Here is an 18,033-nt window from a genome sequence, read left to right on the forward strand (position 1 = left end):
TGTGTGTCTGTGTGTGTGAGAGACAGAGAGAGAGAGACAGAGGCAAGTGCGCTATGAATCCCTTTGTAGTCTTATGACATCTATTGAAATCTCAGAATAATCTTTCTAAATTTGTTAAATAAAATATCATTACAAAGGTAACCAAATATGATGAAATACAGTTATCGAAATATTGAAATAAAAGCAAATCCATGATGATGGTGTTGCATGTGATTCTTCATTAGTATGTTACACAACAAGCTCTACGGTGGATCTACACATTGCCCATTTCAAAGCGACGATGAGCACAGAAGACATTTTGAGACTCTGCAACACTGTAGTATAATATGAAAATATTTGTGATTTCTATGGGTAATATTTACAGGTATTCCCAGTAGTACTGTGGTCTATGACTGATGTTCATAAATAAGGAGATGCCAAATTTCTATTAGAGGTTAGTAAAATAAAGATACAGTATTTATTTTCTACGTTAAATATAGAGATGTATAAAGAGATATATAAATTATGTTCTACAAATTAAAATAAGATGCTTTTTTCCCATGCATATACATAGACTCCTGAATTCTATTCCAGACTCCAGGTTTAGAACCATTGATTAATTAGCCAAGTCTTTTCTTTGTCTTAAACTAGAGTTTGCAAACTAGTAGAATGAGGGCCAAATTGGTCCACAGAGGTGTTTGATAGGAGTTGCCAGTGTTAAAGTTTTTGATTATTTATGTATAAATAGCCAGATTTGCAGCTCCTCTTGAAAAACGGAAATACCTAACAACCCTGGGCTAAATATTACATGGCAAAAACTGGCTGGAGCTCAGTTGCAGCTTCGCCACATACACAGGGTATGCGCCCTCCTCCTGCCCTAGGTCCCAGCTGGCTCACTTCACTCACAGATGCCACCTCTGTGGCTGTTTCACATTTCTGGCCTCCAAAAATTGTAAGATAATAAATTTGTGTTGTTGGCCGGGCACAGAGGCTCATGCCTATAATCCCAGCAGTTTGGGAGGCCGAGGCTGGTGGATCGCATCAGCCCAGGAGTTCAAGACTGGCCCGGGCAACAGCGCGAAATCTCATCTCCACACACACACACACAAAAATTAGCTGGGCCTGGTAGCACATACCTATAGTTATAGCTACTCAAGAGGCTGAGGTGGGAGCTTTGCCTGTGCCTGGTAGGTCGAGGTTGCAGTGAGCCATGATCATGCCACTGCACTCAAGCCTGGGTGACAGAACAAGATTAAAAAAAAAAAAAATGTGCTGCTTTAAGCTGCTAAATTTTGGTAATTTGTTGCAGCAGCAATTAGAGACTAATACAAGTGCCAACTATGGCAGGCACTGTTACAGAAAGCATCTTGAAGTCATCTATTCAGGATGTTTTCCAGTGTAAGGCTATAAACTTCCTGTGGCCAAGCACTATGTCTTATTCAGTTATAAATTCAGCACCTACAAGTGCCTAGTACAAAAGAAGAAATCATATTTACTTATTCATACTTACTTATTTATTTTTCTTGAGATGGAGTCTCACTCTGTTGCCCAGGCTGGAGTACAGTGGTGCAATCTCAGCTCATTGCAGCCTCTGCCTCCTGGAGGAGAATCAAGCAATTCTCCTGCTTCAGTCTCCCAAGTAGCTGGGATTACAGGCATGCGTCCCAACACCCAGCTAATTTTTGTATTTTTAGTAGAGACGGGTTTCGCCATGTTGGCTAGGCTGATCTCGAACTCCTGACCTCAGGTGATCCACTCGCCTCGGTCTCTCAAAGTGCAGGGATTACAGGCATGAGCCACAGTGCCTGACCTTGAATTAATATTTCTTAAATCCTATGTCTCTTAGTCTGCATGATGATAGTGGTGGACAGTGGTTTAACTCTGTTTTGTTCTTGGCTTTCTGGCAACATAACTGATCACAAACAGACAGTCTTAGAGATGGATGGAACCTCAAAATATGGAGTACTTGAAAAACTACAGCCAACATGGAGTTGCTTTGAACCTATTCTGGTTGAGTGGGGGCTGCCCAATAAATTTACAAACATAAACAAAACCATGAAACTATTTCATGCAACAATTTGCTTTAAAAGTTACCTGCATTTTACTATTACTTTGGGGTAGTCACTGTTTCATTTGTCAATCATTTTATTTGATAAAGAAATATTTCTTATCTAGAGCCAAAATTTTGCTTGTCATTTTTTTCAAGCTCCTAGTTAAGCTAATTTAAACTTAGCTTAGTTGAGCTAAGCTAGAGCTACTAAGAATACATCTTGCTTGTAGATGATAGCTTTTGGATATGTGGAGGTAGCTATCATGAAGACTCCCATTATCACCCCTACTCCTGCTCAAGTTTCTAAAAAATAGGCCTGGTGTGGTGATTCACACTTGTAATCCCAGCACTTTGGGAGGCTGAGGTGGGTGGATCACCTGACGTCAGGAGTTCGAGGCCAGCCTTTTCGACATGGTGAAATCCCGTCTCTACTAAAAATACAAAAATTATCTGGGTGTGGTGGTGCATGCCTGTAGTCCCAGCTACCTGGGAGGCTGAGTTAAGAGACTCACTTGAATCTGGGAGGTAAAGGTTGCAATGAGCCGAGATCATGCCACTGCACTTCAGCCTGGGTGACACAGTGAGACCCTGTCTCAAAAAAAAAAAAGTTTCTAAAAAGTAACCTGGGCATATAATCCAAATATCTCTACCTAATTTTTATAGGAGTCCCTTGGCATTTTGGTCTCTTGATTAATAATCCTCTTAAAATGCAGTGCCTAACATGAAACAGTTTCCAGATGTTATCTAAACAGTACAGAGGCCAACAGGCTATGATCGCCCTTGATCAGCACATGACATTCTGTAACTTATATTAATTTTGTAGGAGAAGGGAATGGCCTATTAATTCATATTTAGCCTGTAGTGCTAACTTTTTAAAGACATGTTTTAATTTATATGTTAAATTCAGCTTTCCAAGTGCTATAGTTGTACCCTTGATTATTTGAGTCCAAAAGCACAAAATTCATTTATCTCTTTTCAATATCATCCTATTTGTGTTTTGACTTTCAGTCTAATGAACTCATTTACAATTGTGATTTGGTCACATAAAGTATCAACAGTTTCCTCTCCATTAAACTCAACAAACATTTATTGAGCAATTGCTAAGTGCCTAGCGTTGCATTAAATGAGTTGGGTCATTTGCACAACTAACAGGATATGTTGCTATCTAAGTGACTATAAATTTGAAGAACAGGAAAGGGTTAAAATTCGAACCTTTCCCACAATATGACAGCAACTCATTAATCAACACCTTGTGGATACTGTCAGATTTGAATCATGCTAACCACGCAACCTTATCCAGTTCTCATTTCCTCACCTTGTTCCTTATCCTGAAACTTTGCCAAATACTTTGTTGAAATCCAGATGCTAGTACATAATATTGCTATTACTCAATACATGGTGTCATATGTTTTAACAAGGAAATGAGTGTAGATTTGGTACTTGTATGTCTCACAGCACCTAGACCTGAGCAATATATTAGATCAGAAGCATCCTTTCTCTTTCCCTATCTACTTCTTAGAATGGTTTTCAAACAAATAGAAGAATAGCAAATGAAGTCTGAAAATACAGAAAATAAAATCCAATTTGATTGGAAAGTCCAGGTTTCCTTAGAGAGAGTCTGGGGTGGTGAAACTGGTAACAGAAATAAAATGGTTGCTAGAAAGGGATATCTAAGTGGTGTTTCTGGAAAAGATAAGTGAAGAAGAGGCATTTATAGTTTAGGTTTGTAATTTTCCAAGCAATCCCAGAGGGTTTAAGCAGAGGGCAGGCAATGTGGAAGGCCTTGGATGGAGTTTTCTTAGCAACGAAGCCCTTTTCCTTCCTGACTCAGCCAGGCAGGGAAGTGAGAGCAGCTTTGAGGAATGTGCTGAACTTTGCAAGAAGTTGGTTTCCAGCTCTCAGGAAAGTTAAATTAAAATTTCCTCAATGTATATGATATTCTTGTTCCCCAGGCTTATGGTTTAAAAAATTGGCTCAAGCAACGTTCTGACAAACAAGGGGTGGCAAGAGACTTTAACGATATAACCAGGCAGTTTGAACGTAGGTTCTTTCTCCAGCTCTTCAGAACAAGCCTTAGTTATACACTCGGCTAGGGGCCCCCACCATGCTTCGGCCACCAACTGGTCTCTTGGAATGTTGACTGGTCTTTCTGCCTTCAATCTGCCTGCATATTACTCATCTCTTTTTCTTCCAGCTGCCAGAGGGATTTTTCTAAAGTGAAAGTCTGCTTCTTGTATAAAATGCTTGGGTGACTTCTGTTGTCTTTAGGATAAGAGCTAAACATCATGTGGTATATGAGTTGTTAGAAGATGTGGCTCTTACATCATTATGGTCACTCCTCTCTGTTAACCCTTCTGTACTGCAGCCCTTCACAACTACTGGCATTTTTTGATTCTGTTAAATTCCCTGTTGCTCTCTTCGCTTGCTGCTGTCTCTGCTTGGGATATCCTCCCTATACCTCTCTCTCTATGTGGCCTCCCTATATCTTATCTTTTAGATCTCAAGGTCATCATCCACTTCTCCAAAACCCTTCCACAACCCCCTCTTTCTTTCCTCACATTGAGGGAATAGTAGCCACATATAATATTATTTTTGTAATAATGATGCTTTTAAAAGATAAAGCCCTTATTTGAATGCATGGAGTATTTCTCAGAATTCATAAATTATCTATGCATCATAACAATTAATACTAATGAAAAGCTAATTTAACACCCACAGTTAATTGGCTAGGTCAGATTGCTTCTGTGGTCAGATTGCAAGTTAATCAGAAGCACTGACATCTCCAGGAGCTCTGTGCTGATTCTTAACCAGCATTAAAATGGAACTAGGATCTTGGTCTTCCCACTTCCATCTTCTCCAGTCCCTGTTCCCTGATTCAAAATCCACTTAAAAGGTATTTTTCACAAAGCTTTCCATGTTCTTTTCAGTCAGAACTAACTCTAATCATCAATGTTTACCTTAACTCATCCATATTTTTATTTAGGAAAACTCAGCATGTTTTTGTTTCCCCGAACCTATCCACTAAAAAGAAGACTCCTTAAGGAAAGGGCTCAGCTCAGCACTTTGCATTGGCTTAAAGCATTTGACCCAGGCTAAACTAGATGAACAAAAATATCATTATTCAGGAACCTTACAGAAGTCTACAAAATAGCTTGTTTTGGATGTTACAGCTTCCACTAGCTATTAGCTAGAGTTGTGATCTCTACGTCTGGTGCACATTAGACCAAGTCCTTTTTTTTTCTTAAATAATCATGCTTTGCTTATTTGTCTCTATTATCATTCCTGCCACGCCCAATTACTTTATGTACCTTAGTGCTACTGTGTTCTTTTTTTTTTTTTTGAGACAGAGTCTCACTCTGTCACCCAGGCTGAAGCGCAGTGGCGAGATATTGACTGACTACAAACCCTGCCTCCCAGGTTCAAGTGACTCTCCTGCCTCAGCCCCCTGAATAACTGGGACTACAGGCGCATGTCACCACACCCGGCTAATTTTTGTACTCTTGGTAGAGAGGGGGTTTCACCATGTTGGCCAGGCTTGTCTCGAGCTTCTGACCTCAAGTGATCTGCCCTCCGCGGTCTCCTAAAGTGCTGGGATTACAGGCGTGAGCAACCGCGCTCAGACTACCCTACTCTTTATGCAGTTTTCTCTCTTGGAATGCTCTTTCTTACTCCATCTTTGTCAAAGTTCTGTGTAGTCTCAAGGGTCATGTTAAATGCTATCTTCCATGAAGACATCCCAGTTTACTAATCTGAGTAGGATCTCTCTGTTTTCACCCCTCCCTCACAATGTCATTTGTTTATACTGCTCTAGGGCACATGCCTTTTTTCTGTTATTTGCTTTTATTATTTCTTTCCCTTCCAAATAAATGGGAATTGCCTTCAAAGCAGGATGTTATCTTACTTATTGTATCTGCTATGGCTCCTAAAACAGAGCCTGCTACAGAGTGGGTGGCCAATAAATATTTGTTGAATAAATGAAAACAAATGAGAGGTATTCAATAAGCATCATTTAGAGTGAACCAATCACAAAATTTTCCAGTCGTTGAAGAATCTAGATATTTCTTGAGACTTCATAGGACCCACATGAGTGCTGCAAATTTTGATCAACTTCCTGAGATCTTTTTCCTTTTGGAAATCTCTTCTGAGGCAGTCAGTCCCCAGTAAGAAGAATGAATGACACTGACTGAGAGCAGCAGGCAGAGCATCAGACTGGGGAACAGTACACCTCCCTACCATGCTCTTTCAGATCACTCCTGAGAGAATAGGCAGGCTAGCTGAATTAATTTGATGGTCCAGGGAGAGATGTCATTTCCATTTCTCTCTTACTGAGTGGGAATATTCGTTTCCTCTTAGCCTTCCCAACCCTTCTGTTCAGGGTGGAGCTTAAGCCAGGAAAGAGCCCTTGGGTTTCTAGGAGTGTGGTTCTGAGAAGGAAAAAAAACCTTTTTATGTGAAGAATGTGAGCCCTTCTAAATTATTAGGCCCAGAAAGGCATCTAAAATGTAATGGCAGTTACATCTCACTCTCCCCTGAGCCAAATAATTATCTCTTGAAGACACTTATTATGTAGGCTCTAGACTGATGCCAAATAACTATAATGGACACATACACATCTATGTTTATTGTGGCACTATTCACAATAGCAAAGACTTGGAACCATCCCAAATGTCCCTCAATGATAGACTGGATTAAGAAAATGTGGCACATATACACCATGGAATACTATGCAGCCATAAAAAAGGATGACTTCTTGTCCTTTATAGGGACACAGATGAAGCTGGAAACCATCATTCTCAGCAAACTATCGCAAGGACAAAAAATCGAACACTGCATGTTCTCACTCATAGGTGGGAATTGAACAATGAGAATACTTGGATACAGGAAGGGGAACATCACACACCAGGGCCTAACATGGGGTGGGGGGATGGGGGAGGGATAGCATTAGGAGATACATCTAATGTAAGTGACGAGTTAATGGGTGCAGCACACCAACATGGCACATGTATACATATGTAACAAACCTGCACGTTGTGCACATGTACCCTAGAACTTAAAGCATATATATAAAAAAACAGGGTAAGAATATATATCCCATCACGAAGCAATGTTATTTCTGTTAACCAACGAGAATTCCTGATAACGTTTCTAATTATCCTTTTTTCTTTAAAAATTTAAGCCTCTGTTTTGTTCTCAGGAGCACCCCACCCAAGGAAACTTGGAAGTGTGTTCTGGGCTGCAGTCCTCAACCATGGCCCAAACTCTCTATATTAATTTTGCCTCAGCTTATTCCTTTTAGGTCAACATTTCTGGTGCTGTTAGCAAGATTCACAATCACCCATCCCATCCTCTAACATTTTTCCCGAACTTGACCCCTAGTCAGCCTGAACCCATTGTGTTCTTCCTATTCTGAGAGAAATTACTAGATGTAAAGTGGTGGATATTACTAAAATTCTAGACCTAATTCTTCCACTCTTTGATTAAAGATCTAGACTTTATTTGGGCTGTTCTTTCAAACTCTCTCTTTCTAGAACAAAGGTTTTTGGTATTTATCTTTGGGTAAGAGACTTGGGTTGTAGGGAAAAAAACCGCCTTTTTTCTGCCTCTCCTTCAGGACCAGAGATTCAGGTTAAGGATTTTTCCATCTCTGTCTCACAGCATGAGTTTCGAGTCAAAGGACTGGCAGTTTGGCACCTGTGGTCTTGTTTCCCACAGCATACTTTAAAAATTGCCACTACACAGCCAATTACTAACCAATATTATTTTTATAAACCAATAAAAAATTGCTTTAAATTTTTTAAATTTTTAAATTTTTAGTTTTTGTAGGTACATAGTAGGTGTATACATTTGTGGGGAATATGGGATATTTTAATACAGGTAGGTATACAGTGTGTAATAATCACATCAGAATAATTGAGGTATCCATCACCTCAAGCATTTATCCATTGTGTTACAAACAGTACAATTACACTCTTTTAGATATTTTAGAATGTACAATTAAATTATTATTGACTATAATCAACCTGCTGTGCTGTCAAATATTAGATCTTGTCCATTCTTTCTATTTTTTACACCTATTAACCATTCCTTCTCTTCTGCCCCCCTCCTTCGCCATTCTGTCCCTGCCCCTGGCCCTACCCTACTATCCTCCCGAGCCTCTGGTAACTATCTTATTCTCTATCTCCATGAGTTCAAGTGTTTTAATTTTTAGCTTCCACAGATAAGTGGGAATATGTGAAATTTATTTTTCTGTGCTGGCTTATTTAACTTAACATAATGACCTACAGCTCCATCCATGTTATTGAAAATGACAGAATCTCATTTTTTTACGGCTGTGTAGTATTCCATTCTGTATATGTACCATATTTTCTTTATCCATTTGTCTGTTGACAAACACTTGGGATGCTTCCAAATCTTGGCTGTGTGAATAGTGCTGCAATAAACATGGGAGTGCAGATATCTCTTTGATATACTAATTTCCTTTCTTTTGCTTATATACCCAGTAGTGGGATTGGTGGATCATATGGTAGCTTTAATTTTAGTTTTTTGAGGAACTCCAAACTGTTCTCTATAGTGGTTGTACTAATTTACATTCCCACCAACAGCATACGAGGTTGTCCTTTTCTCCACAGCCTTGCCAGCATTTGTTATAGCCTGTCTTTTGGATAAAAGTCAGTTTACTGGGATGAGATAATATCTCATTGTAGTTTTGATTTGCATTTCTCTGATGATCAATAATGTGAAGCATCTTTTCTTATATCTGCTTGCCATTTGTATGTCTTCTTTAGAGAAATGTCTTTTCAGATCTTTTCCTCATCTTTAAATCAGATTATTAGATTTTTTTTCCTGTAGAGTTGTTTGAGCTCCTTAAATATTCTGGTTATTAATCCCTTGCCAGATGGGTGGTTTGCAAATATTTTCTCCCATTCTGTGGGTTGTCTCTTCAATTTTTTGATTGTTTCCTTTGCTGTGCTGAACTTGATGGGATTCCATTTGTCCTTTTTTGCTTTGGTTGTCTGTGTTTGTGGGGGTATTGCTCAAGAAATCTTTGCCCAGTCCAATGTCCTGGAGACTTTCCCCAGTCCCGTGTGCTGGAGACTTTCACCAAAGTTTTGTTCCAGTAGTTTCATAGTTTGAGATCTTAAATTTAAGTCTTTAATCCATTTTGATTAGATCTGCCCACCTCAGCCTCCCAAAGTGCTGGGATTACAGGCATGAGCCACCATGCCTGGCCTCTTATTTGTAACTTGTACATGAGATTACTTTGTCATTTTCTTTTTTGTAAGTGTTTACTGTTGGCATACAGAAAAGCTGTTGATTTTTGTATGTTCATTTGGTATCCTGCAACTTTACTGAATTTACTAGTTGTAACAGTTTTTTGGTAGAGTCTTCAAGTTTTTCCAAATATAAGATCATATCTTCTGCAATCAAGGATAATTTGATGTCATCCTTTCAAATTTGGATGCCCTTTATTTCTCTCACTTATCTGATTGCTCTAGCTAGGACTTCCAGTAATATGTTGAATAATACTGGTGAATGTGGGCATCCTTGTTGTATTGCAGATCTTAGAGGAAAGGCTTTCAGTTTTCCCCCATTCAATATAATGCTAGCTGTGGATATGTCATATATGGCTTTTATTATGTTGAGGTATGTTCCTTCTATCCCCAGTGTTTTGAGGTTTTTTTTTTTTTTTATCATGGAGTGATGTTAAATTTTATAAAATGCTTTTTCAGCATCAATTGAAATGGTCATATGATCTAACATATGGTCTATCCTTGAGAATGATCTATGTACTGAGAAGAATGTGTATTCTGCAGCCATTGGATGAAATGTTTGGTAAATATCTATTAGTTCCATTTGGTTTATGGTGTAGATTAAGTACAATGTTTGTTGGTAGATTTTGTGTCTGAATGATCTGTCCAATGCTAAAAGTAGGGTGTTGAAGTCTCCAGCTATAATTGTATTGGGGTCTCTCTCTTTAGATCTAATAATATTTGCTTTATATATCTGGGTGCTCCCATGTTGGGTGCAAATATATTTACAATTGTTATATCCTCTTGCTGAAATGACCACTTTATCATTATATAACAACCTTCTTTGTCCCTTTGGGTAGTTTTTGTCTTGAAATCTATTTTGTCTGATATAAGTATAGCTATCCCTGCTCCCTTTTGGTTTCCATTTGCATGGAATATCTTTTTCCATTCTTTTAGTTTCAGTCTATTTGTGTCTTTTTAGGTGAAATATGTTTCTTGAAGGCAACAGATCATTGGGTCGTTTTTTAAAATCCATTCTGCCACTCTGTGTCTTTTAATTGGCCAGTTAGTCCATTTATATTCAATATTATTAATGGTAAGAACTTACTCCTGCCATTTTGTTGCTTGTTTTCTGGTTGTTTTGTGGTCTTCTCTTTCTTCTTTCTTTTCTTCCTATTTTCCTTTTAGTGCAGGTGATTTTTTGATTTTTTCAGGTGGTTGTTTTAATTTCTTGCTTTTTGTTTTTTGTATATTTATTGTGTTTTGTTTTATTTGAGGTTACCATGAGGCTTGCAAATATTATCTTATCCCATTATTTTAAACAGATGACAACTTAGCACTGATTGCATAAGCAAAGAAAAAACTAATACCAGCTCTACACTTTAACTTCATACCCCTGCTTTTTAACTTTTTGTTGTTTCTATTTGTATCTTATTGTATGCCCTATGTCTTAAAAACTTGTAGTTACTATATGTTATTGGTTCATCTTTTCATCTTTCTACTCCAAATACGAGTCATTTACACACTGCAATCGGTGTTATACTATTTTTTGTTTTTCTGTGTACTTATTATTACCAGTGATTTTTTTTTTTTACCTTTGAATGATTCCTTACTGCTCATTAATATCCTTTTTTTCAGATTAAAGAATTCTTTTGAGCATTTCTTGTAGGGCAGGTCTGGTGTTGATGAAATCCCTCAGCTTTTGTTTGTCTGGGAAAGTCTTCTTTATTTCTGCTTCATTTTTGAAGGATATTTTCACTGGATACACTATTCTAGGATAAAAGCATTTTTCCTTTAGCATTGTAAACATGTCATGCCACTGTCTCCTAGCCTACAAGGTTTCCACTGAAAAGTCTGCTGCCAGATGTATTGGAGCTCCATTGTACATTATTTGTTTTCTCTTGTTGATTTCAGCATCCTTTCTTTATCCTTGGCCTTTGGGAGTTTAATGATTAAATGCCTTGAGGCATTCTTCTTCGGGTTAAATCTGTCTAGTGTTCTATAATCCTCTTATACTTGAAAATTAATATCTTTCTCTAGGTTTGGGAAATTTTCTGTTATTATTGCTTAGAATAGGTTTTCTACTTCTATCTCTCTCTCTACCTTCTTTTAAAGGCCAGTAACTCTTAGATTTGCCCTTTTGAGACTGTTTTCTAGATTTTGCAGGTGTGTTTTATTCTTTTTCATTCTTTTTTCTTTTGTCTCCTTTGACTGTGAATTGTCAAATAGCCTGTCTTCAAGTTTACTAATTCTTTCTTCTGCTTGATCAATTCTGCTGTTAAGCCCACCAGGCTGGGCATGGTGGCTCACGCCTATAATCCTAGCACTTTTGGAGGCTGAGTTGGGTGGATCGCCTGAGGTTAGGAGTTGGAGACCAGACTGGCCAACATGGTGAAACCCTGTCTCTACTAAAAATACAAAAATTAGCCAGGTTTTGTGACACATGCCTGTAATCTCAGCCACTTTGGAGGCTGAGGCAGGAGAATTGCTTGAACCCAGGAGGCAGAGGTTGCAGTGAGCTGAGATCATGTCACTGCACTCCAGCCTGGGCAAAGAGTAAGACTCTGTCTCAAAAAACAAACACAAACAAGAAAACCTCTGATGCATTCTTCAGTATGTTAATTGAATTTTTCAACTCCAGAATTTCTGCTTGATTATTTTTAATAATTACAATTTCTATCTAAAATTTATCTGATAGGACTCTGAATTCCTTCTCTGTGTTATCTTGAATTTTTTGACTTTCCTCAAATATGAATTCCTCAAATTTTGAATTTTTTGTCTGAAAGGTCACATATCTCTTGCTCTCCAGGATTGGTTCCTGATGCCTTATTTAGTTTGTTTGGTGAGACCATGTTTTCCTGGATGGTCTTGAAGCTTGTGCGTATTCAAATGTGTTTGGCATTTAAGAGTTAGGTATTTATTGTAGTCTTTGCACTCTGGGCTTATTTGTACCTGTCCTTCTTGGGAAAGATTTCCAGGTATTCTAAGAGTCTTGGATGTTGCAATCTAAGTTTTTGCTCAGTGCAACCATATCTGCATTAGGTGGCACCCCCAAGCCCAGTAATGCTGTGGTTTTTGCAGACTTGTAGAGGTACCACCGTGGTGCTCTTGGATAATATCTGCAAGAATGTTACAGATTACTCTTGTTCTTTTACCTTAGTTTCTCCCAAATGAACAAAGTCTCTCTCTCTTCTGTGAGCCGCCTGGAGCTGGGGGTGGGGTCACACAAGCATTCCTGTGATCACCAACACTGGGACTGCACTGGATCTGACCTGAAGCCAGAACAGCACTGGGCCTTACCCAAGGCCCACTGTAACCACCACCTGGCTACTGCCTATGTTTGCTCAAGGCCCTAAGGCTCTGCAATCAGCAGGTGGTGGAGCCAATCAGGCTTGTGTCCTTTCCTTAAGCATCACAAGATCCCTCAGACCTAGGATGGGTCCACAGATGTTGTCTAAAGGCCAGGGCCTATAGTCAGAATCCTTAGAAGCTTACCTGGTGCTGTATTCTATTGCGGCTAAGCTGGGGCCAAAACCATCAAAGTCTTCCCCTTCTTTCCCCTTTCCCCAGGCAGAGGAGTCTATCCATGTTTCCACAACCACCACAGGCCCCCGGGAGTACTGAGAGGGTACCACCAATGTTCACTTAAGGCCCAAGGGCTCTTTAGTCAGCTTGGGGTGAATGCTGCCAAGCCTGGGACTCACCCTTTAGGGAAGTGGGCTTGCTTCTTGCCCGGGGTAGGTCCAGAGATGCCATCCAAGAGCCAAGGCCTAGAGCTGGGGACCCTAAGAGCCCTCCTGATGCTCTTCTCCACTGTGACTGAGCTCATACCTAAGCTTAAGAAAAAGTCCCCCTTACTCTTCCCTCTGCTTTTCTCAAGCAACAGGGATCTCTTTTCATAGCCACCACAGCCATAAATGTGCTGGGTCCCATGTGAAGCCAACATGTCTCAGAGTCTCACCCAAGTCCCATGGAGTGTACTACCTGGTTACCACTGCTGATTATTCAGGGTCCAAGGGCTCTTTATTCAGCAGGTGATGAATCCTGCCAGGACTGGGTCATTTCCTTCAAGGCAGTGGGTTCCCTTCTGGCCCAGGGTGTTTCTAGAAATGTCATCTGGGAGCTAGGGCCTGGAATGGGGGCCTTATGACTCTGCCCAGTGCTGTATGCCACTGTGGCTGAGCTTGTATCTAAGTTGTAAGATAAAGACCTCTTTGCCCTTCCCTCTCATCTCCTAAAGTAGAAGGAAGGGATCTCTTTTTGAGCTGCAACCTGCACTGACTGAGATTGGGGGAGGGGTGGTGCAAGCACTCCCTTAGCCACCCTGGCTGGTGTCTCACTAGGCTGCATACCCTCCAAGTCCACTGGCTCTGAGCCCAGCACAACACTAGGACTTGCCTAGGAGTTGCAGTCCTTGTGGAGTAGACAGATGTTCAGGTTTATTTAGGACTCCAGAGCACTTCAGCCCACAGTGGCAAGGCTTGCCAAAACTCAAGTTCCAGCCACTGGGATGGGTGACTCTTCCTTGGCTAAGGCTGGACCCAGTGCTTCCTCCATGGGTGCAGACTGAGTTCTGGCTGGCGTGGGCAGCGCTGCATTCCAATGCAAAGTACCACAATCACTGCATTCTCCCTCTCCCAAGTGTACAGATTCTCTCTCTGTGTCACATGGCTGCTGTTCAGGGGATGGAGGAGGAGTGGTGTCGACAATTCAAGATTGTCTTTTCCACCCCCTTCAGTGCCTCTTTTAGCGATGTGAAGTTAAAACCAGGTACTGTGATTGCTCACCTGATTTTTGGTTCTTATGAGGGTGCTTTTCTGCATAGAGAGTTGTTTAATTTGGTGTTCCTGTGGAGAGAACAACTGGTGGAGACTTCTATTCAGTTATCTTGTCCTGCCTTGTCCCAATAAACATTTTTGACAAACAACTTTTGTAATCGCCCTTCTTCTGATTTGTCCTTTTTTCTTTAAAACTGAACCTCTATTCTATTTTCTGGAGCACTCCCCAAAGCAATTTGGAAGTGTGTCCTGAGCGGCAGTCTTCAACCTTAGCCTCAAAAACTCTTGTATTAATTTTATCTCAGCTTCTTACTTTTAGGCTGATATTTCAGAAAAATGCTCCCTTGATTGGGTTTTTCCGTAAAATAGTAGGAACTGATATGATAGATAGGGAAAAGGAGTGAAGAAAGTAATCATACAAGTGAGGGGAAATAAATAGGAATGTTGTCAGCAATATCAGAGTGAACTAGATCTTCGTAGAAATAGAGGAAATCGGGGTTTTCTCATTTGAACAAAACTCTTTGTCTCAGGACCAGGATGTCTGCTCCTATGGAATGTGCACTTGCCTTAATTGCAAACTAAATTAAAGATGATTCTAGTAGTACTTTCCACTTTCTCTTTGTTTTTTCACTTCACTAAGTTGCATATAAGAAACATACACTATATTCTAATGGAGCTAAGAAAACATTCCTGGCCCACCCCTCTTTCTTCAGCTGTGAGGGTTTCACAGCTGGGTTCATTTTATGATTTTTTTTTTTCTGGAATGGAGTCTTGCTGTGTTGCCCAGGCCAGTCTCAAACTCCTGGCCTCAAGTTATCCTCCCACCTTGGCCTCCCAAAGTGCTGGGATTACAGATGCGAGACACCATACACGCTCACTTTGTGATTCTTTACCCACCTGTACACTTTGAGTTCATGCACTTTTCTGTATTTATGCTATATTTCAATAATAAAGTAAAAAAACAAACTTAATATTAGTCCGAGCAATAGGAAGGTCAAAACTAAAGAGCTAAGTGTAGTGAGTTAGAAACTGGGGTCAAGTATTCTATTCTTATAGAATAGAGCACAAAGGAATAAAGATGAGAAATACACAAGATAAGTTAAGAAACCTGCATGAAATGTCTGCATGTTTTGAAGTCTCTTTAATGATATGTGGTTACCCAAGGTGGGTCTGGAGGAATAAAATAGAGATAATGAAGCAGATCCTTAAATAAATAAAAGAAATAACACCTGAAGAATGAAATGAGCTCTCAGATCGAAAGCTTAACACTATGTGCCAAACAGAATGAAACAACTTCACAAATTCACACAAATTTATGATATTTGGCTCATTCAAGAAAAGAGAAAATTAAAAAGCTCCTTTAGATAATTAAACTGAAAATCTACAGATTTTTCATCTGCGATACTGGACGAAAAAAGATAATGAAGCAAAATCTTCAATGTTGAAGGAAAATAACTTTTGAGTATAGAAAAAGATTTGGCCATAAGTGGTGAGGGTTTCAAGAATGTATGGTATAGACTATATCCCATAGCCCAGTCAAATGAGTATTCTCTGCTGCTGGTAGAGTCCTCTTTGATAGAGGTGTACATGTGATTCAGGGATGAGGCAAGACAAACTCTGTCACACATCCCAGAACTTGGCCCCTACCTCCTTAGGCATCCTAGCAAACAGTCTGGCTCACCAGGGAGACAGCTATGAGGTGAGTGTTGATTTTAATCTAAAAGACACAATTCTGAACACCAAAACCTTGAATGTTGAAATTCTGAAAAATAAACATCCCTAAACTATAATTCTGGAAAAAATATAAAAAATTTTAAAAAGATATTTATTTACATTGTTAAAATGGGATTTATTTGTGAAACACATAAAAACATATCAGAACACTTCATAGGCCACTTTAACCAGTAAAATAAGTAATAATAACATATGTAATTTTGCAAGCATAAACACTCAGGTATATACCAATGACAATAGCATGGGTATAACAGTTACGAGCAGATAAACTTTATTCATAAATAGGTCAAAAAGGAAAATGTCTAAACACATATCACTATAGTGCTAGTTGTGTACACCCACTTTTATAACTGCAGTCATCTGAAATACCTTGAACAACCTAAGTGTTTTGATGAGATTGATCATAAATCATGATGGGTCACCACTGGTTATACAGTCAACCAAAGAGCTGAGATCTTGAGAAATTTTCTCTTTCACTGAAGATTTACAAAAAGAATAGTGCTTCATTTATTGAGGAAGTTTAACATTTTCACATACGCACACAGTGCTTACACACAAAGTCAACATTGTGATAATGCACTTTCATGGAGTCAAATTTGCAAGAAAATGCATAAAACATTAGAATTCTCTATGAGTTTCTACATAATTCCTAGCTCCAATATTGGAAATAATGTGAAGATTAAATACAGAGCATTAGAAATTGCAAAAAATAGTGCTGGCAATTTAAAATAGTGAAAAAACTAAAATAAAGAAAAAAAACTAAGGCGAAAACACGACATACAGAAAAAACATATTTCAAGGATAGATTTTGGGGAATTGGACCGTCCATAAGAGCTAGCCCTACATGAGACAACTATTCTGTGATAGTGATTTCTTGGATTTAAGACATTAGGAAGTTTGGACTTCAGAGATGTTGATCTTTTGGGATTTCAACATTTGGGAGTATGCTATTTGGAACTTTGTCTTTTGGGACACCAGAACTGGAAAGAAAACTTCCCATAGATGGCTGCTGTCCAAGTTCCACATATTCTCACCAGCAAGGCCATTCTCCTGATGGGAAACTCCTATCGCTACAGGACTGGTGAAATATTTCTGGGCTGCCCTAGCTTCCCCATAAATGCGAACACAGTACAAGCACAAGCTCTCTGTCCCAAGGCACCACCCATGCTGCAACCTGCTTTGTCTGTTTCAAGTACAACTCTCTGCAGAGACTGAGTGCATTCTGGAGAGCCTTTTGTGCAAGTGCTCTCCAACCAACCAAGCATAATCCATATCCCAAATAGATAGTGGCATTTTTCCCAACCTTCTGGCCCAATAAATGGTAAATCTTAATTAGGCTACTCTAATCTTAGTAATCCCACTCCTTTTGACAGTAGTTGGTTATAGAAAGGGCTGGGTCACTTAGTCCTGAACAAATAGATGTGAGAAGTCAGCCCGGAGGCTTATGTGAAAGGTCTCCTTTTCTTTAAAGAGGTCAAGAGGGGAAGAAGCAGAGTCTGCTTCCATTGGACATTGTCATGACTGACTGTGATTCCTGGGACTGTGGCTTCCATTGCCGAGAGAGGACTTAACCCCCGAGCAGAATAGAAAAGTGGAGGATGGCAGGGTGGGATGATGAAAAGGACCTCTCCTTTACATGATATCTTTGTGCATGGAGCTGCCTTTTAAAAAACATTTGCATATGGATTTCTCTGTTACTTGCAACCAAAATTTTTCTAATGGAAACATATAAGACTGAAAAAATTTACCATACGCAGACCTTCTTACAGACAGTTTACTCCAGAAAGAAGAAAAATAAATTCAGTAATAAGTAATGGGATACAGGAACACTTGTGGGCAAAGAAATGAGTGAAACTTAGTGTTACATATAAATAAGAATGAATGCGGGGAGTGGTGGCTTATACCTGTAATCCCAGCACTTTGGAAGGCTGAGGCAGGAGGATTGCTTGAGCCCAGGAGTTGGAGACCAGCCTGGGCAACACAGTGAGACCCTGTCTCTATGAAAATAAAAGTAAAAATAAAAATAAAAAAATCTGGGTATAGTGGCACATGCCTATGGTCCCAGCTACTTACGAGGCTGAGGCAGGAGGATTGTGTGAGCCCAGGAGTTTGAGGCAGCAGTGAGCCATGATTGAGCCACTGCCCTCCAGTCTGGGTGATGACAGAGCAAGACCCTGTCTCAAAAAAATTTAAAAAGATAAAAAATAAAAATCAATAAGAATGAATGTAAAGCAAACATTTG

The sequence above is a fragment of the Trachypithecus francoisi genome, unplaced genomic scaffold, assembly GCF_009764315.1.
Source record: "Trachypithecus francoisi isolate TF-2019V2 unplaced genomic scaffold, Tfra_2.0 Lachesis_group4, whole genome shotgun sequence".
Taxonomy (NCBI): domain Eukaryota; kingdom Metazoa; phylum Chordata; class Mammalia; order Primates; family Cercopithecidae; genus Trachypithecus; species Trachypithecus francoisi.